Genomic DNA, 22,692 nt, shown 5'->3' on the forward strand with positions numbered 1-22,692 from the left:
GTTACCCTTATACATTATAAAAACTTTGTTGTATTTTAGAATAATAGTATATGAATAGTTTCATACTAACTTTGCCACAATTAAGTATTAGCCAGTTTAAAGAAGGCACATTTCCAAGTTAAGTGTATAATAGAATAGGTATATTCTTATTTGACTTGAAGTTTCATAAGAAATGGCTTAAATATGATAGACAGGATGTCACTTGTCCACATATTGAATTAACCTAGGAGAAAAATCACATAAAGGAGGTAGGCCAAATGACTAAAATAAAGTGGATACTATGAATTTTTGGGAGAATGGATGTGGGTGATGATATGTCACATGTGTCTATAAATTGGGGCACTGAAGAATCAAGTTTGTGATTACCAGAATTTATGTGATATTAACCATATTGCATGCTTATATTATTAATCAGAATGAGTTGTTATCTGGCAAGGTGTCATCTGTCCCATGCATGCATTAAGTCACTTAAGACATGGGAGTGTTCCTTGGCGGCACCACACACACTCTCTTCATTTCTGGTGGGTAAGGAGAAGAAAACATCCAATTTAAAATTTTACATTCTGGAGTGCCTGGGTGGCTCAGTCAGTTAAGCGTCTGACTTCGGCTCCGGTCATGATCTCACGGTTCGAGGGTTTGAGTCCCACATTGGGCTCTGTGCTGACAGCTTAGAGCATGGAACCTGCTTCAGATTCTGTGTCTCCCTCTGTCTCTGACCCTCCCCTGCTCGCTCGCGCTCTCTCTCTCTCAGAAATAAATAAAACATTAAAAAAAATTACATTTACACAGTTAAAATGTAATATCATTAAAGAAATAGTGATTATCAATTTAACTATGGTACTCTTGGTAATTTCGATTTGGACATGTGATTTATTTATTTACTTTTTGCAAAGAAAAAAACTATTACAACAGAATAATGGAGTACCATTTCCCTTGAAGAAAGATTAAAGAAAGAGTGAGATGCCAAGTATGGAAAAGAAGAGGCTTGGGAAGAGGTCATGATAATCATCTTTAAAAGTTAGAGGGCTGTTACATAGAACAGGGATTAGCACTGTGCTGTGTAGCCTTGGAGAACAGAAACATTGACAGCTGTTTGAAATTGTGAGGCGTCAGATTTCGATTGAACACCATCAAGGAGTTTCTCACAGTTAGAGCTTCCCAGTGTTGGGATGGTCTATCCTGGGAGGCAGTGAGTCCCTTCATGTGAGGGGTGGTAAGCTCTCATCTAACCTTCTATGATAAGGAATGAATGAGGCAGCTGAGGAACAACTGGTCGGTGATGTTGGGGGTGGGGTTTGGGTTCAGTGACTTTTGAGGGCCCTTTCCACCCGTAGTATCTATTACAAGCACACTCAGCCCAGATATCCTTTTCTGGTCTCCGAAAAATTGAGCCAGTGAAACCCAAATGTCATGTCATGTCTCTGTGGTGAGGAGTCCCACTAAAATGCTTTTCACCATCCTACCTACCCTTCATGGATGGGTGGATTCATGAAGGGCCTTTTAAAGATTGATTTTCTTATATATAAGATATCTTTTATTTTTACTCAGTCTCTATATTAGACATTCACCCTCTACCCAATGTACTGCCACAAATAATTTTCAATTTAAAATTTGCACAATGCAGCATAAAAGTATATAAGCTCACAATTATATACATGTCATTGTGCTCCTGGGTTTATGCCAGCAGGTATTTGTAAGACTGTGTCTATCTTTAAGACCAGAGGGAGAAATAGATAAGCAAGTGGGGCATAGGCAGAGCAGGATGTTAGAAATCTGCACCTCCAGTTGTGAATGGATGATACAGTGTTGAAAAATAGCAGCAATGGATAAGCACTTTCCTAAAAGGATTGAAAATCAAAAGGAGGTAAAAAGATGAAGTTACATGCGTATGCTTCACTTAATTACAAATAAAATAGATCTTTATTAGTCAGCTAGGGAAATATTTTATTTCAAGGCCTTTGACATTTCAATGTCTTTTAGGACTTCTTGGATCGACACTGTAAGGTACAGTCTAAATACAATTTTCACGTGTGTGTGTATGCGCGTGAGCACCTGCGCACAATTCTTTCATCATTCTTTTAGGCTTTCCTGATATGAAAACTGCATTCCTGTCATATACTACCTTCTGCCTTACATTGTTCTGATGTACCACGTCTCTTCACTATTGATGGTCTGTATTTATTTTAATGCTTCCTCTGTACCAAGCACTGTGATCATTAGTACTCTTAATGCATTATTTTCAGTGTTCCCTAAAAGTTTCATGGTAGGTGGTATTTAGTCCATTTTGTAGATAAGGAAACTGAGACTCATTAAATATGATTGAGAGTGTGTTAGACTTAGATTTGGGTTACCTATTTTTAAAGAGACAGTGAAGACAACCCACTCAACAAAAAATAAGTTTTTCTTTAACATCTGTATAGCTGTGGTCCTCTTAATTACCTTCTTAGTTTCTTGCTTCCTTCCCCATCTCCCAACTATGTAGATTATTCTGAGCTCTTATGTGTCTCTAGCAGCTCTGGGGCCTCCTGTTACTTCCTATTGAGTATCTTTACTTTGATATACCATAGTGTCTCCAAATCAAGCTGTCCAACATTTTACTGTTATTTTTTCACAGTCTAGTGTGCTTTTCTGAATTGGTATATTTAAAAAAAAACCACACAACTCTTCCTTGGTAAAAAATGAAAGAATCATTATGTCTAAATTTTATTAAAGGCCTATATGTCAGGAAGTATGCTAAGTGCATCTCATAAAATATCTTACCTAATCTTTACAACATAGAAACTACTGTCCTCATTTTACAGGCAAAGAAACAAAAGATGAAAGAGATTAAGTAGTTTACCAAATGGCACACATCTATGCAGGTGGCAGATCCGTGATACCTATTAATAAGCTCTTATTATTTTCACATGGTCCAAATATCAATATTTTATATGTGAAGGAAAACCTCTAAGAAGGATCCTGAAAGTGTGGATTAGTTTATTAACTATTTTAGGCCATTTACAATAATTTTATTTGATGTCCATAGTAGTTGTTAATAACTAAGTGTATTTGTGAATATGCCAGGATCAAGTATATTAACAATATATACTACTTTTCCATTGCCATATTATAATTTCTAATTATACTTTACATTATAATTTCTTATATTGTCACATAATTAAATAAGTACACTTACAATATTTCAAATAGAGTAACCAGTTTTGTCACTTTTAGAAATGATAATATGAAGTAAAATTTTATGAAGAGTCAAAGAAGAGATTTGGTAGGGACTTAAGAATTAAATAGGTCAGGTTTGAATCCTAACCATGTAAAGATGGGTTAGTTACTTGAACTTTATAAGCTTCAGTGTTCTTATCTGAAACTATACTACCAATATCAACCTCATAGTTGTGATGATTAAATGAGATAGTACATTTAAAACCATATTAACTGTATCGTACATGCTCAATAAATATTAACTATATTATGTATAGTAATCTGGTATTTAGTAGTACAGTGATGCCAAAGGTAGTTAAAAGCAAAACAAAACAAAAAAGCATCATAAATTGAAAGTTGTAAAATGTTAAGTATGGGAAGACCATGGACTGTCTGAAACTTTCTCAAAATTTGATTTGAGTTCTGTGCCCTATGATTACAAAAACAGGTGATGCAGTATTGGTTTGCAGAATCATTGTATACTCGGACATGCATAAGTACCATAAATAGACTTTTTGGGAAAGAATTTGACTCTTTCTGAGGGGCAGTTTTCTCAAATCATTTTTCCTTCCCTCTCTGTTGTTATAGTTTTGGTGTTAAAAAAAAAAAAAAAAAACTTACAGAGACAGTTTTGTTCCCAAGATTTATGTTTACCTGGCAAACTCAAATCCTCTGTTCTTTCATCCTTATTGTTTTTTAAAGCGCTTTCAAGAGAAAATGGTTTTTAATCAAATTCATGAGATAACTTTTTATGTTACACTTTATAGGCATTTAAACTTTTCAAGATAGGGCACAACTAATATAATGTATGACTGAATATATTTTGGGAAAAAATTTTGCAGGCTAGAACAAAATCTTCAAGATCTATATACAGATACTGAAAAGATTTTTGTCATATAAAAGAAAATGTGTAAGTTTTGATGATTAAATGTTCTCCTCTGTCTTAATTTGGACATGTTTATTTAGATATTTAGGAATCAGGCAACAGCTATATATGACATCATAAGGTGTTTAATTCACAGGGCTATGCTAATAGCACTCACTCACTGATTAACATTGGAAAACCTCAAAACTTTACATGCTGAGAAAAACTATTGTTAATGGGAAGGACAGTTTTTACTCTTCTAAAGTTTACTGCTTGCTTACTTGCAGTAACCTCACTGTTCACACAGCCAAGTGAGTTTAATAAGAATACTTATCTCTCCTATTTATGCATCTGGAAACTCTCAAGGATGCTGTGAATTACCCATGTTTTTTCTTTTTCTTTCTTTCTTTCTTTCTTTCTTTCTTTCTTTCTTTCTTTCTTTCTTTCTTTCTTTCTTTCTTTCTTTTTTACAAATAGTTTATTGTCAAATTAGTTTCCACATAACACCCAGTGCTCATCCCCACAAGTGCCCTCCTCCATGCCCTTCCCCCCCTCACCCCCCCACATCCATCAGTCCTCAGTTTTTGTCAGCATTCAAGAGTCTCTCATGGTTTGCCTCTCTCCCTTTACCCCACCATTTCCCCCATTCTTCTCTCCCTTATTCCTCAGTTAAGTTCCTCCTAATCCTTCTATACGTGCAAACATATATTTGCCCTTCTCTGCCTCACTTATTTTGACAAAAAAACAAAAGTAATTATTTTTATTTAGGCTATTACCTTTAGAGCGAGAGGTAGGCAGAAATCTGATTTACAAGCTCTATTAGATGTTATCTTATTCAGCTAATAGGTGGTGCTTCGGAATAATATGGGCAGTAGGGATGTATGATTCTGGGACACACTATGAGTTATATATACTCTTGGAAAAAATACCTTTTATTGTAGCAGTTGAATTACTAACAATTTTAGATGTGAAGATAATAACCCAACAAAATAATTGTCATATGCGACTATCTTCTTAAATTTTAAATGTGCTTATTAGGTACAGGTGTTGACTTTTCACTGTGATCAAGTTTATAGCTACAGCTATACTTTTTACTTGAATGCAAACCAGTAAACTGGGACGTCAAACCATAATCCAAGCCAGCATCACTGATTTTCCTCCATTGATTTCATTATTATCAGTCATTAATTTGACATTCTCTGTAACCTGTGGTTGAGCACAAATTCAGAGGACAAAAGTGTTGTCTGCATATTTGAACACAAATGATTTAAAAACATATTTATCCATTTAAGATGCCTCGATATATTTTAAATAAAGATACTATGAGCAGATTAGGCTCCGTGAATGCATTTCATAAATGACAGTAGTAGTTACTATGGTAACCATTAACCAGGTATTTGGTGGTGTAATTTAGATTAGTCCTATTCTACCATGAAGGTGATGAGGTAATAGAAATGAGAGTAATTAATATTCAGGGCTTGAGTTTTGTTTTTGTTTTTTTAAGTAAGACGATGTGCTGAGTTTATGAGAGAAGCAGCGATATTGAACATGGTATATTAGAGGGCTAGAAATTAAATGACCACCACATAACACTCAGCCAGTCTCTCCTTCCTTTATCTCCATGCTGGCTTTCCTTTTAGATCCTATTGTCTGCCACCCCTGAGTGGTTCTAATTGCATCCATGAATCAGGAACCAACTCATTCTGTTCTTACAAAGCAGTCTTAATCTTTCACTGCGAGTCAATATCCTACTTAAGAACCAGTCTAGAGAGTGCCTTTTCCATTAGAGTTTTTAGTTTTTTTACTAATTTTGACTTTTTTATTTAAAACCCATCATTATAGTTTTAAAATACAATGGAATTTGTTAGGATTCCCAGTGTATAGGAGTTAACACCCTGCCCTAGCCCTTACCACCAGATTCCTTTTAACAACTTGTACATTTAAAGGAATTTACAAAGATGCTGTGTCACTGATTTCATTTTATAGTGATTTGATATGTAGTCTTAATCTGTGTGTAGCACTTTGGATTTTTAACTTTGATGTTGTTTAATTTTATTTTATTTCAAATCGTTTTGTACTCTTGTTTAGTTTTGCAAGTATACTAAAGTAGATTGTCTATAGAAATATCTGCCTGAAATGAGTATAAGCAGAAATTGATTTTTAAAATGAATTATTTTCCTCAGATTTTAGTGAGACCAATTTCAAATAGCCATTCTATTTACCCTTTACCATTTCATGAAGTAGCTTTAATATTATCAAGGCAACTATCACCATAAATACATTTCTGAAAAAGAACATGATGATTTGCAACGTTTTCCAAAAAGAGAGTTGAAAAGTTGTATATATTATGTGATTAAAATTTTGTTATATTTATGTTACATCAAACTCCTTGTAACTCATAGATTAAATCATATTTCTCACATTTCTAATACAGTTTTCAGTTACTCCAATGATAATTTATCATACTTTTAAAAAGAAATGAATGATCTGTAATACATTCAGTTGCTGAGAAGAAAGACAGCAAGTGTTTTGAGAAATAAAGTTTAGAAAACCAATGTAGGCTTCATAAATTTCATTCTTCTTGACTAGAAGTCTTGATTAGGAACATCAGTGCTTATGATTCTGGGAGCACACAAGAATGGCAGCAGTGGTAGGTCCCAAATAACTATTTTCAGAGGAGGTTATAAACAGCTGTCCCTTTGACTGTGATCCCCATTTGGAATAGTCCCAGGACTTGTGAAAGATATCTTCTCTAGGATTATTGCCTCACATGCAACTATTCATGTCCTAAGACCTCACATTTATCCCTCACTCTCTCCCCTGATCACTGTTTCTCCAGCAAGAATTTGATGTGGAGTTAGAGGCTGGGCCAACAGTTATTCCCTCAGCACAGTCACTATTCCTTTTTAACAGTTCTCCCTCCTATTCCTCTACTGTAACTATGAACAAGTTCAGTTAACAATGTGAGCTCTCTATTTTCTAAACTATTTAGAAATTAGGTCTAAGTGGATTCCCAAAGTTGTCCTTCACAACAAGGATCAAAATTGTACCTAGGAGGGGCTTGAAATGGTTTATTTAACCAGAAATGGTTTATTTAAAATTTTTTTTAACATTTTTTAATTTATTTCTGAGAGAGAGAGAGAAAGAGAGAGAGAGAATGAGACAGAGACAGCATGAACAGGGGAGGTTCAGAGAGAATGGGAGACACAGAATCTGAAACAGGCTCCAGGCTCTGAGCTAGCTGTCAGCACAGAGCCCGACGCAGGGCTCGAACCCTCAAACCGTGAGATCATGACCTGAGCTGAAGTCGGCTGCCCAACTGATTGAGCCACCCAGGTGCCCCAAGAAATGGTTTATTTTAATACAAATATTTTGATTCATCGTGGTTTCATGCATTGCTGCAGTTCTCTTAGTGCATTATTATTATGCGCTGTAGTTTTTTTACAAGTATGCAAATGTTGAAGTATATTTAATAATCATGATACTGTTAAATGTCCAGTTATTTCCAGAGATTTTTAGGTGGGTCTTGGGAAATTCTGAGATGAAATGATATAATTTGTAATTGAGAAATAATATTCATTCTTGAATAGAATTTGTGGTGAGGGCATTGTGGAGGAAGAACTAATTGGTGCCATACCTATGGTTGTGATCAGGGACATAATGAGAATGGTTCTCAGATTATTTTTCTAGGCATGGACTCTCTCTATTCATTAAACTGTACACTGAGATGTGCTTATCTAGAATAGCAATTCCTTGTCAATTAATTTATTATTACCATTAGACTCTTTTATGATCAAAACTTCTCAGTGATACTGTCAGCAAAAACTATTCATTAAACAATAGTGTGCGTGTGTGTGTGTGTGCGCGCGCACAATGAGAACAGTGAAAACTACATAGCTATTCCCAATTATTGATACATTTTGAAGTTTTCTTTCCCCAGTTTTTCCTTATTGGAGTAATGTATGAATGTATTTTTACAGGTTGAAAATTGAAAAAGCTCCATACTGTAGGATTGTGTTATACTTTCTTTCATACAGTGTGCAGTGTTTTAATTATTATAATAACAGGGTTGTTCAGTTTGCCAGCAGGAGGCCCTTCAAAGCAAGATGATGCCTCTTGGTTGGCAGATTTCTGTATAAATAAATAACACCTCACACATTCCTTTCCAAAACCCGAGTAAGTGAGATAATGCTATAGAACTTTTTTTTTCATTTAAAAAATAGCTGTATTCTGTCAGTGACCTATAATAAATAGCACTGCAAGGAGAAGCGACAGCCTCATTCACCTTGCATCCATGCAGAAATAACTGAGCTCTATTTCCATGGCTGGAGAGAGAAGAAAGAAGAGAATGAAAGAAAAGGACTGACCTTGGATTATAGTTACTCTTAGGCTAACAAGGGGGAGTTAACAGTTTTTACTACATTGAATTTACCACTCAACCCACAACAAATAATCCCTGTATGCTAAGCATTTGGAAAGTTATTGATAATCATGGTGTGGATATTTAGTAAAGAGCTAATTTCCCTGAATTTGAAGTATTTCTCTGTTAACTTTTTAACAGTTGGCAAAATATTGAACTTAAAAATTTTATTGAATAGAAAAATTTTTGATTGAACATAATGATGTGGTGATTGCAAATACTTTTTTTGGAGAAGGCTAACAATGTATATTTAAGCTTTTCTAATTCAAGACATGGCAAACGTCATTTCCTTCACATTGTTCTCAAGTCTCCATAAAAAGCACCATTAATTATTAGCATTTTGAAATATTTAATGTAATAAGGGAAAAATAAGTCATATGCTACAGAAAAAACTAAAACTAAGACCTTTTAATTTTTTCTAATGAAAAGTTATAGAAGATTTTGGTAACTTTGAATTTTAAATTGTGGTTCACAAATATTTAGTTATTCGTAGATTTTTCAATAGACAATATAAAAATATATAGTGATTGGGGATTTGAAATTAAAGCTTTTGCTCAGACTTGTCTCACATTAAAACATACGGAAATCATGCAGACATACTTCAATAAAATTCAGTCCGTTGTAATTATTTATACAGTCTGCCTAGCCATTCATTTGTCCAACACCTAACAGGCATTGCCCAGCAATGGGATCAAACACCGTGATATACAAAGACCAACACTAAAAATATTTGGCCCTGGCTCCATAATTAGACTGTTTCAATCTACATAGAAAGTCAGGACTACAGGATTTAATATATTTGCCATCCAGCAAAAAACATCCGTAATGAGCACACTTGATAATTTGATTTACTCAGAACCTCTGGACAATTTTTATAAATAAGTGCATAAATTCAGCACATTCTACTGAGGTTGAAAGTTATTTTGGTTATTGGTATATTAAATATATTTCATGCTTGTGTTTCATATACATATATACCTATATGTATATAAGACTTGGAATTATTTGCAATAAGAGTTCTTAAAATAATCATTTTTTCCAGTTATTTTAGAGAAAATAAATTTAAGACTCAGAGAAATTATTTGCCTAAGAGTAAGTATCCAACTAGTGGAAGAGACTGGAAGTCTTCTGGTCAACAGGAGGCTGTTACAGATTAAATTTGGAGGGAGTCACAAGTTATAAGCAGATTTTCTACTACAGTAGGGGTTGGCCTCCTAACTCCCACATTGTTCAAGGGTCAACTATATTTTGACAATTTCAGTGTAAAAGATGAACACAAATGCTGTTTGATAGTGAATAAACATGGATTTCAATAAAGGAGAAAAAAGTTGGAATAATATTTTTGTATTCCTATAAAGTTTTGTTGTCATAGAGCTTTCTGAAACCATATCCAATTAAGAATGGATAACAAATCAGGAAATATTTGGAGAATGGTCTCTGTTCTAGGATAAAATAATTAAAATATGAACCTTGGGATTAGCAAACCTGATTGAAACTTCCAGCTTTGGGACTTTCTAGCTGTGTGGTCTTAGAAAACTTAACTTCTCTGTGTCTTAGTATCTTCGTCTTTAAAATGTGAAAATAGGTCTACATCCTGAGGTTGCTGGATGATTACGCAAGAAAATGTGTTTAAAGCACTTAGCGTGACATTTGGCTCATGGTAAGTACTTGAGAAATATTACTGTATTTTTATATCAAGATCTTTTTTAGATACCTATTGTTAATACTCTTTTTAAAACATACTATGTAAAGTGCTTTGTGTTTCATATTCCATTACAGAATACTGAACATACAAAATAAATTTATTTCATTTAATTTAGTACTGAGTGGCTACCTCTGTACCAGAAGTTGAAGGAGGAACATGCCAAAAAATCTAGTGAATAAGGCAGATGTAAAAATAGCTGCTTTCAGTATTGTATGATAAAAGATATACAAAAGTGTTCTGGAATGAAAAAAAAAAAAAAGAGGAACATTTAGCCCAGCTTCAAAGTTGGAAAGGTTTTTGGGGGAGATGTTTTCTGAAATGGGTCATGAAAATAAACAAGAATTATTCAAATGAAGAATGGTGAGGAGGCTTTTCCAGGTAGACAAACTACCACAGACTTAAAGAAGCTGGAAGTTATAATGGAAAGTACAGTGAATAGTTAATCTAGTGTGATTAAAATATGAATGTAAGGGGTGGGCAAAGGACAAGACTGTAAATGTTGAGACAGGTCACAAGGAACCTTTTATATCTAACTAGGGGGTTGCTTGCTTGTTTGTTCCTTCTTAAAATAATTGATGAGTTTTACGTGCTGGTTTGATTTACAGAATTTATTATTTAATAAAAAGTGTGTTTGTGTGTGTGTGTGTATGAATAAAGGTTCAAAATAAACTAGTATTTGGAAACTCTGATATTTAGATATAGTAGTCAAAGAATTAAATATTAAAGTAAATACTAAGTAAAAGACCTTTTAGACTTGAAAATTTTGGAGAGAGAATCGAATTTAGATTATACATCTTGGAGAGCTACTGGGCTTTGTTTATAGGAAGGAAGGAAGTGAGGAAGTCACTGAGATTAAGGAAAACAGATTAAAATAATTTTACTGGCCTACACTATATATCAGGCTCCATGCTAGATACTTTCACATAAATTATCTCTATATTTCTGACAACACAGACCTGTTTAAAACTTCTATATCATATCTGTATTTGTATCTGTATCTATTATATACTTACATCTATATGTATTTATGTCTGAAAAGACGTTAAATAATTGCATAAAGTCAAAAAGTCTAGAAGATGCAAAGTGGGGATTTAAGTTAAATTTTCTGACCCCCAACGCACGGGGTAGAAATTGATAGTGGATATTTCAACAGTGACTTCCTTCACTTATTTCTTACTGTGAGAGTAAAATTTAGTTGAGGTGTCCCCTATCCTGAGTAGAGAATCACAGTTAGTTTAAACCAATTATCATTTTATATCCCATCCTAGTGCTTGATTCAGTTTTGAAAAGGGGATAGAATTCTGTTCAATGAAAGAGGAGATATGATGAAGTTTAGGAAAAAGGTTTCCCCACCAATGAAAAGATACACACAGGGGAAGCATTCATCTTTTTGGCTAGACATCATCATGTCACCATGTGGCACCTGGAATTGTGGCAGGCTGCCCTATGGTCCCAGGTAAAGACAACAGTGACAGCCCAAGAAAGGGAGAATGGAAAGACAGAAAATACTTGGATTCCCCCTGACTTTGTTAAGCTCCTGAACCAACGCTGGACTATATCTACTCTAGACATTCTAAATGCAAGAAATTAAATCACTGATTTTTTTAAGCCACATTTATAGCCAACCCATTTTAATTTATATAAGCCTTAAATCTTCAAAAACAATACCCTGACTTACTTGTTCTGTTTTGTAAGTAGCAGATGCATTCAAATGTTGTCCTCTTCAATCTGATTATATCTTCGTGGGAATTAGAAAGAAATAGGTAAGATTGAAGGAAAAGTTAGGTGTCTACACATGTTATACAATCCAGGTATGAAAGAGATGGGAGAGCAGTGACTGACAGCTAAAAGGAAGTTTGCCCAGATTTGTAAGGGACACAGTTATAAATTCCAGATTTCTGGTTGTATAATTTCATTGTTTTAAATTTGTCTTGAATTTTGTAATAGTTCAGGAGAAATAGTAAACTGTATGGGTCCTCCTTTGGATATACTTAGGTATCCATTATTCCCTGAACACTATACTTAAACTTTAGGTAAGGTTATTTGATTCTCATCAGAGTTTTGTGGTTAGGCTAATAAGGTATTTTGCTTTCCACAAAGTGTTGACTTTGGAAGCCCAGAATAGAATGTTTACCAGCTTTCAGAGAAAGGGCACACTGTTTGCAGAAGGCCTAAAATTGTTTGAGAAGATACATAAACTAAACAAAAGTTAACACTAAAGTGGCATTTTTGGTTCTATACATCTGTTTTAAGTCAAACTATTTAATATGTTTGCAGGTAGAAATATTTAATTTGGAGGAAGGTGAACTGTTTTCTTTCCTTTTAAAATTATTTATTGAGCCCTGCCATAAACAAGAAACTTTGATACATAATTATTGCATTACATTTTTGGAGTAACGTATTCTTGTTAGTATTTTGTTATAATATCACTGGCTACAAATCAGATAGTCATGAATATAGTAAAGTCATTTGATGCTTCTGGTTATTCCACAAATACTTGGAAAATAATTTTACTTCAATCCTCAATTAATTAAAGGCATTTGAACTGCTATGACTAATGACTATCAGCTTCTTCCAAATATTATTTTTCCAGATAGATATTTTACTAGTAGCATATGAATGAGTGTCAGCAAATATCCCACTTAAAAAGTTGAAGACTGACATGATTTTAGTCTTTTCAATAAGGTAAATATAATGTATAGAATATGAATTGCCCTACTCTTCTACCTACTGGCAATTATGTGGTATACTATTAAGGAATTTCAGAGTCTGGTAATTCATTTTGTTCCTGCTATGACATAATGTTATTTAAATTTTGTTTCTCCTGTAATTTTTCAAATGTCTTAACAAATTGTATCATTGATTATGAAAAACCTTTTAATCAAATCGTATTCATGATTTAGGACCAGAAGATGTGAGGTGACAAGGTCACTAGGATCTTAGTCCTTAAAATGTTTTAAAACTGGGGCGCCTGGGTGGCTTAGTTGGTTAAGCATCTGACTTTGGATCAGGTCATCATCTCACGGTTTGTGGGTTCAAACCCTGCGTTGGGCTCTGTGCTGACAGCTAGCTCAGAGCTTGGAGCCTGTTTCAAATTCTGTATCTCCCTCTCTCTCTCTGACCGTTCCCTGCTCACGCTGCCTCTCTTCTCTCTCAGAAATAAATAAAACATTAAAAAATGTTTTAAAACTATAGACTTTTTTCCTTTCTTCTGTACCTTGTCAAACTGGTTTATTACTTCTGCAGTTTACATAAATATGTAGACTTCTGTACACTTCAGTTTTGTTTATATTACACAATAGTTGTATTGGAAATTACCCAAATTTATTGTTATCCAAAACTACTATATGAGAATAGTTACATAATCATATTACCTATAGCTTAAATGATTATGCTTGTGTGTCATGTCTATTAGTTAATTGTTATGTAAGTAAATGCATTTTAGAGAAAAAAGGAACTGAAATAATTTGTGTGTGTCTTTCCAGGTTTAAAATGTTTCTAATAGGAATGTTAAATGCTTACTTGATGTTACATTTAAATGATTCTGTAAATATATGCTATATGGTGATATTTGGTAGTAAATTCTTGGGATAATTTCATTGTTAACTGTTTTAAGTTTATTTATTTTGAGAGAGAATGAAAAAGAGGGAGAATCTCAAGCAGGCTCCATACTGTCAGTGCAGAACCCATGCAGGGCTCGAACTCCCCAAACCATGAGATTATGACCTGAGTGGAAATCAAGAGTCAGACTCTTAACTGACTGATTCCCCTCAGGTGTCTCGTTGTTAACTATTAATTAAGCAGTGAAAGTAGTCTAAAGATTCCGAATTTAGTAAATTATTTCACTAGGATAAGATAAGCTCTAATGGAGGCTGTAATGGAAATGCTGCATATATCAACAACTTCTAACTGACCTAATGATTAATCAGTTTGTAGTATCAGTGACAGTAGTTTTCCTTGCTGTTTTTGGAACATAAACTATACATTAGGCTCTGTGATAGATGCTTTCTATAGAGTATTTCATTAGAATGTGAAAAACATCCCACACAGTAGGAATTTTTATTCCATGCAACCAATGAAGAAATGAGGATGTTTGGAATACAATAATTTACCTGAGCTTATCTAGCTAAAACACAGTAGAGGCATTATTTAAATTCATGTTTGTTTTACTTTGGACCTTGGTGTGGTTCTTCCCATTGCGACAATGCATATTGGGAATATGGAACATAAATTTATTTAAAATAAATTATTTACAAGTAACTCTAACAGTGATGATTTATGATAAGCCATAGGACACTGTGTAATAATTGTTATACAAAATTGAAGAAACATGTTAAAATTTTTAATCTCTTTTGATGCCACACGGAGGAAGATATTTGAATGTTGACCAGTAATAACGTCAATAGAATTTGACCTTATTGCTATTAAGACCTTAGTATTATTTACATAAGAAAGCAATTTTATGAAAACTGAATCAAATTAGTACGAGTTTTAAGAACTTTATATAAAGACTACCAAAGAGAATGTTCTAGAATGCTGAAATTAGGATCATTGCCCACTATGATGTGTGTGTGTGTTTGTGTGTGTATATGTAAATGCTCCTGGACTCCATATACCATTTAAGAGATTGAATTTCTGGTAGCCTTGGATTTACTAATAGCATTTCAGTTGTTTGTGAACTCTGTGATTATTTGATTAAGTATATAAAGAACCTCATGCTTTTAAATGTAGGAGTTAAACTTCTTTGTATTTATTTTTTCCAGTTTATAACATTGTAAAATTTAAGTTACACAACATCTGTGATTTGGTGATATATATATATATGTATATATAATCTTCTCTTTGGATAGCTTTGAATTTGACCAAGAAATCAGAAATTAAAAAAAAAATTAAAAAAAATTTCTCTTAAGGAACCTGGCTCAGTTGGTTAAGTGTCTGACTTTGACTCAGGTCATGATCTCACAGCTTGTGAGTCCACGTTGGGCTCTATGCTGACAGCTCAGAGCCTGGAGCCTGCTTCAGATTCTGAGTCTCCTTCCCTCTCTGTCCCTCCCCTGCTCACACTTTGTCCCTCTTTCTCCATCAAAAATAAATAAACATAGAAAAATGAAAACAAAACTCTAGATAATTGACCCATAAAATGTGACTGTTAAATTATGGCACAGTGCAGAAGCCCCTAAGTAAGTTATGTGTAAGTTTGCATTTATATATTAATCAGCCATATTAATGACATTAAAGTTAACCAAACTTGATTTCTGTGTAATAATAATGTATATTTGGCCTAGGATTTGATTATACCCAGCTTACATGCTAATAAGTAGTCACTACTGTATCATAAATGATGTCAGAAGAAATGAGACTCTGGAATCAGAAACAAAAGACTTTATTACTCATGCCATCCTATTATTATTGTCCTTATTCCTATTATTATTATTAGTTGATTATATATTCTGTATAGGTTTTTTAGTATATCTTTTTGTATTATTTTTAATGCTTACTCTGAATATTAAAACATTCATTTATATTCAGATAATTCCAATGCATTATCTATGAATTTAAAGAATTCTAATCTGAAGGGCTGAAATTATGTTATTTCTCTGAGTTAAGGAATTAACTATAATAAAAATATAAATGTGTTTTGTGGCAGTGGTGATATATATATTTAAAAATAAGACTTAATAGTTACTTACCACTTATATGTACCATCTTACAATCTCTAAAGACTAAGCACTCTACTGTAGTTTGATAGGACTAGAATTTGTGTCCATTGTAGTAGAGTCTCTAGTCAGGGAAGAGCACAAAAGTAATTAGTCCTTAAAATAGGAGTATAAAACAATTAATGGATTAGGAGAGAATCTCCATATGGTCTAATGCCAACCACAGCTGATACACACACATGTAGGTCAATTTTGGAACTTTTTAACAGATGGGATTTCTAAGAATCCCACATATACATACATAGATGTTTAACACCTAGTTTGTTTTCCACAAGCAGTGCATTTCCTTTCAGTCTTTCCCCTTATGCTTGTTTACTGCATCAGCATTCTTTTCTCAGATGCCTGAGATCTCTCAACACATAACTTTGGCCACAACTGACAAAAATCTAGACCTTCAAATATTAAAAAAACACCTGTGTTAAGCTCCACAAAGCAAGCTACTTTTTAGCTGTTTCTCTAAAGGTCACATAATGCTTTGTGTTTTCGACAACACAGCATGACAGAACAAGGTAGTTACCTTTTGTTCTTGTCAGCATTGTTATATTGTCTTCAAATGATGAAATACTTTTGAGTATGCTGTTGCTTTTTCTTTCCTTTGGGGGCTTACATAGATTTCTTTAAAGTATTAGATGCCTCAATAAATGATTCATTTATTATCCCTGACACCAGAATTTGCTAAAAGAAAGTATCTAGACATCACTTCAAAACTACATTTGGATGCTTTTTGCTTTTGAAGTGATAAAAATACAGTTCATTTGGATTTTCTGTCTTCAAGTCGCCACGTTTACTTAAGATCTGTTTTGCGGAAGTAGAGGTCGTACTTTTCACTGGATGTCGTCAGGACAAAGTTTAGACTGTTAGACGTACAATTTTAACTTATCAAATTGAAGGATTTCCATTAAAATGTGTCAAAATCCTATTTTTATCTGGTAACTATAAGGTTATAGGGTAAAACCAACCAATAGAACATACAGTCCTTAGATTACAGTGGCTTAACCCACAAGGGCTTACTTCCCATTGTTTAACAGTTCAGTGCAGATGTTTCTGGTTGACCTTCTCTCTGGAGTCCTACTGTCTTCATGTGATGCTCACACTAGGCTGGTGGATGACTGCAGCCAGATGGTGAAAATAAAAGGGAAGGTGGCCTGTGATAAGTTTCTATGAGCTAAGCCTAGAAATGACATACATTATTTTTGCCCATATTCTTTTGGCTAGAATTTGACTCATTGCTGTACCCAACTCCAAGGGAAATATGTTCAAATTGTGTCCTTAGAAGTGGGTTTGGTAAATAGCCAGTAGATTCCGCTCTAGGAAAGTTAGTGGGGAGATGCTCTGTAATAGTGGAGATTTAAATTTGAGGTCAGGCAGCCTTTAGATAAAAAAAAATATAGCTCAGACACATAGGAGCTGTGTAACCCTGGGCAAATTATTCATCTTCTATTTACCAGAGTACACTAAATTATAAAATAGGAAAAGAACACCTATCTCATAGAACTAGTATAGAGATTATTTGATATAACATGTATAATGTGCCTAACATAATGCAGGGAAAATTATAAACATTTGAAAATGATAGCTTTTATTTTTATCGTTAAGTAATGCTATTTATTCCATATGACCCATAATAAATATGATTTCATTTGACATCAGCTTAGTTTAATAACAAAGTGATTTTTCAAAGTGGAATTATTTTATGTATAAGATGTAGCTTTCCAGAAAATTGTGCATCTTAGCAGCTGTCTAAAGCAAATGAAGACATAAATATTTATTCAGCAGACCTAAATTTGGGGGCAGATAGAACATAAACTCAACATATAGTTGGTTTTCTTTCCAGGCAACAGATTCTAATTTTGAAAGATTTAATGGAATAACGTTGCTTCATGGTTGAATTTATCAAGGAAAGAAATTATAAATTTTTAGAATAGTTAAAAGTATTAAAAAATTGTGTGTGTATTCACCCATTTGAGCTGTTAGAATATCATGGAGTGGTTATCTTAAACAATAAGTATTTATTTCTCATAGCCATGGAGGCTGTGAAGACCCAAGATCAAGGTGCCAGTTGATTTGGTGTCTGGCGAAAGCCAACTTACTGGTTCATAGATGTCCATCTTCTCATTGTGTCCTCACATGGCAGAAGGGGCAAGGGAGCTCTCTGGGGTCTCTTATAAGAGTGTTAATCCCATTCATGAGGGCTCCACCCTTGTGACCTAATCACCTCTCAAAGTGCCTTTCCCAAAATCATCACATTAGTGGTTAGGTTAGATTTCAACCTGTGAGTTTGAGGAAACACAAACATACAGTCTGTAGTGTGTGTGTGTGTGTGTGTGTGTGTGTGTGTGTGTGTGTGTGTGTGTGTGTGTGTGTGTAGACACAAGAGAGAGAGACTCCCTATCCTTTTCTAATGTGTACACTGTGGTAATGTATCTCTTGTAAATTTTAATATTTTTGTCTTAGTCATTCAAGTCATTTTAAATCAATATAATTATAGTTATACATTCATAAAGAAGAAAAATGTACCACATATGTTAGTGTCATGGGACTTACAGTGTAAATAATCCATGAGAAATCCACTTTTAGAACAAGTGCAGTTTATAATTAATTAACAGAAATAGTGTGATTCACGTGCTACTTTTCTTTGTACATAAAAGAATGTAGAGGAGGGGCTCCTGGGTGGCTTAGTCAGTTGAGCGTCCGACTTTCGCTTAGGTCATGATCTCACGGTTCGTGGGTTCGAGCCCCGCGTTGGGCTCTGTGCTGACTGCCAGCTCAGAGCCTGGAGCCTGTTTCAGAGTCTGTATCTCCCTCTCTTTCTGACCCTCCCCTGCTCACGCTGTCTCTCTCTCTCCTAGAAATAAATAAAGATATAAAAAAAATTTAAAAAAAAGAATGTAGAGGAGAAAAGGCCTAGTTAAAACTAAGTATAAAGGTGTAATCTGCACTTTTAATGGTGGAGTAAAATTTATGTATGTTTATCTTTAGGAGACACCAGATCCTTTGCCACTTAGGATTTTATATCATTCATTTATAATTTTAGATATTAAAACCTTTCCCCTTCATTTTGCTTTACATAAATGATTTGTTAGGGAGCTTTTCTTTATATTTGACCATTAAAAATGTGTCATTACTAGTCTCAAATGCTCTGCAGTTTACATCAAGTTCTCTGAAGAAATGAAACAAGACTGAACGTAATCTTTTCATTGTACTTGGAAGTGATTGATAGGGTTTATGGGAAGTGATCCTTCCATCTTCAGACTGGAGTAAATATTTCAATATAGGCACGGCTTCCAGAGTAATCTTAATTCTTGTTACAAATACATGCATACTAAATCCAGAATTCTGAAAATATTTTATTTTCTGTGATTGTCAAAGAAGTATGTGATTGGGAGAGGTATTTTTTTCTACATTCATTGCAATTCTCTTTTCCTCTTAATTTGTTAGATAGCTGTTGAGCTAGTTTGACTTATCAGGTGCCTTAAGTAATTTCTGCCTAATCAGTTGATGAGTATTTATGTGGATCCAGGTTTGACCTTGTTTAGAACATCATCAGTTCACATTCAAATTCAGTTATACATTTCATGAGCTACCACATCTCTGAGATGTCTAAATAAGTAAATATAGAGGATTTGGGGGAGCATTATTTTAGTTCTAGGATTGGCTTTGACTGGGAAAAGATAATACATTCACACTGTTTTTGTCTACTTTGTGTCATTAGATGTGTGACTTTGTTTTCCCTAATTGAAGATAGCTATTACTTGCTGTATATAAGAGTGTCTACAAAGACAGTGTTGTAGCAGATTGTCTATATAGAGCACAAAAGTCTGTTGATATTTGTGAAATTTTTCTCTTTTTTTCAAATATAATTACCCTTCTAGAAAGGACAGAGTTTAGAGTTTTTCCTCAATATATGCCAGGTTTATTTCAAGGATTTTCTGGTCCACTGGACAGTTTATTAGAGTCCAGGTTGCTTTTTTTTTTTTTTTTTTGTTTTTTTTTTTTTTTTTTTAGCTTATTTTCTTTTACTCTTTTACTTCTATTTTCCCAGAAGTAAATGTGTTGTATTACATGGCAAATATGGGAGCTCTCAGCTCTATGGATGGATTAAATATTTTTACGTGATTTATTCTAGCTCCTTGGTTCAATGTTTGTTATTCAGTGGAAGGTAGACTTTATAAATATAATCATGTCTGTATTGGGTCACAAAAATTATTGTTCCCTCCATCATCAACCTAGAGTACATTTCCTTACTATTCCTCAGAAAGAAATTGGTTGGTAAATCAACAAAATGAAAAAAAAAATAAATGCTAGGACCACTTTTATAATGCCCTTACTGTAGTCATTTATATGTTAATATTTTACAATGACTAATTTAATAGACAGATGGTAGTTCATATTACAGTATGGGAGAGGGGCATTTCCTTGGGCCAATGATTATCTACCCAGTTTTCAATTAGAGAAGACTGCCAATTATCTGGAGTGGTTTTATTTTAATTACTGGGTAATTAGGACAGCTAGGTAACCAGCCTGGAGGAAGGAGAACTAAACTGTGTGTGTGAATCCTTATTATGCAAACCCATAAAATAAATAAAGGCCATGCAAAAAAACTCAGTGAAATAGTGGATAATTTACCTGAGGCAGTTCATATTCTTTTACTCATTTGATCAATAAAAAGTGAGTTTAAAAATGCTAACTTGGCTGTTTGTGAACTAGACATTGTTTCTGTAAGGAAAAATAAATAAATTCAGAGGAAAGGGAGTGTATGCAAGCAATCAGTATCAACATGTTTTGAATTTAAAATATTTTGATAAGGCATTATCTCATTATCAAGAGTCATTTGTAGAGTGACCTTAAACCCCCAAATATGCCTGAGACTTGAGGCAGAAAGATAACATGAATATATACCTGATTTTCTCTTCTTGCTTATCTTCAGGTTTTTTACTCAAGTTCCTTTTCTAAATCTCCAGTTATCCTTTGAAAGTTTCCAGTTAAGTATCTCCCATCATGTTAACTTCAACAGATTTTAAACCAATCCTATTTCCTCCCCAGAATTCTTTCTCAAACCTGTGTTCTTGTCTCTGCCAAAGAAACCATTACTTTAACATTTCTTCAGACATGAATGGTTATAGTTATTGATTCTAGCTATCATCTTCCTTTGTCAATCATCCTTTGAAAAATTTCTTAAGTCAGTACCTTTACTGCCTAGACTTTCACAGGCTCACACATGAGGTACTGCAATAGCCTTCGCTGACCAAATATTCTCATTTCCTTTAGTAATTCTTTGAATAGGAAACACTGGGTTTATAAACAACTTAAATTTGCTTAAAAAATATTGACTATTATGTTGAGTATAAAATATATAAACCATCTGGCTTAGTTTCAAGACCTTTAGTGGTTTAGAAAGCATCAGTTATATAGTACCAATTTGCTGAAATACCTTTTTTCTTTCTTTGTTTTTGTTAAAGTTTATTTATTTATTTGGGAGGGTGGGGGGGGAGAGAGAGAGAGAGAGAGAGAGACCTAAAGAGAAACCCAAGCATGCTCTATGCTGTCATTTCAGAGTCAGACCCTGTCCTGAGGCTGGATCTTATAGACCGTGAGATCATGACTTGAGCCAAAATGCAGAGTCAGATACTTAACCAACTGAGCCACCCAGGTGCCCCTGAATTACTTTTTAGTATAATATTTAATGTGTGTTAAATCTCCTGGCTCTCATTAATTATAGACTTACTGAGGATGAAGAAGGCTTCTTAGGAATCCACTATAGCACTTACAACGATTTTATCATAGTTAACTAACAGTTGTTTAATTACACTAAGCACTTTTGTTTAAATATTCAAATAATTCAGGAGAGGATTTTTTATGTTATTTTTTAATGGTATTGATCTGGGCCAATGGCTCTTAATCCCACTGAAAATTAAAATCATGTGGAGAGTTTTAAATAAAATACTATTGACAAGACCCTGCTCTGAGAAATTCTGATTTATTGATCGACTCAAATCCACTTGATCATAATCTTAGAAACAGCCTAGGAATGTATTTTTGTAAGGGCCCAGGTGATTCTGATGCTTAGCCAGTTTAGGGGCTCACAACCTTCAATGTTTTTTCTTCCATATACCTCTGTTAATTAATTACCACTATAAAGTCTCAAACTATAGAAAAAATGTTTTTGTTTTTGTTTTGTAAGTGAAATGGGTAGAGCTATCAAAGTTATGAAACGTTTTCTTTAAAGAACTCTCAGATATCCTAATGGATTCCAGAAGTATCTAAATATTAATGCATTACCATAAAATACTGTCTCGCTATATATTGGGTGACTCCATGAGTGAAAGAATATAATTAATCATAATAGCTTATACTAAATGTACCAATCATTATGAAACTCCTGGCCCTAAGATAGAATGATGTGTGTGTGTGTGTGTGTGTGTGTGTGTGAGTGAAATATGACAATAATAGAGATAATCTAAAAATATTGAACTTTTTTTTTGCAAGAAGCATATATCTGAATTCTTTGAAGGGTCATTTACAGGTTGAAAGGGATTTATTTTTCTTTATGTTGGCTATAGTGTATTCTAATGGGTTTTAGGGTTTAAATAGCTTGAATATAATGGTAAATTAGTAAATTGAGAAACATAAGATACTCTCCAACAATAAAGAAGTAAGAAGAATTAATCCCTTGTCTTTTGTTAATAAAACCGTAGCCTCTTTGATTCTTATGTTTATTTGAAAGACTGGAGTTTCAAAAAGACATGTGCAGGAAGTTGCGAAAGGAGAATATCATGAAATCCTTATATTC

Source organism: Crocuta crocuta, unplaced genomic scaffold (genome assembly GCF_008692635.1).
Source record: "Crocuta crocuta isolate KB4526 unplaced genomic scaffold, BGI_CrCroc_1.0 scaffold160, whole genome shotgun sequence".
Lineage (NCBI taxonomy): Eukaryota > Metazoa > Chordata > Mammalia > Carnivora > Hyaenidae > Crocuta > Crocuta crocuta.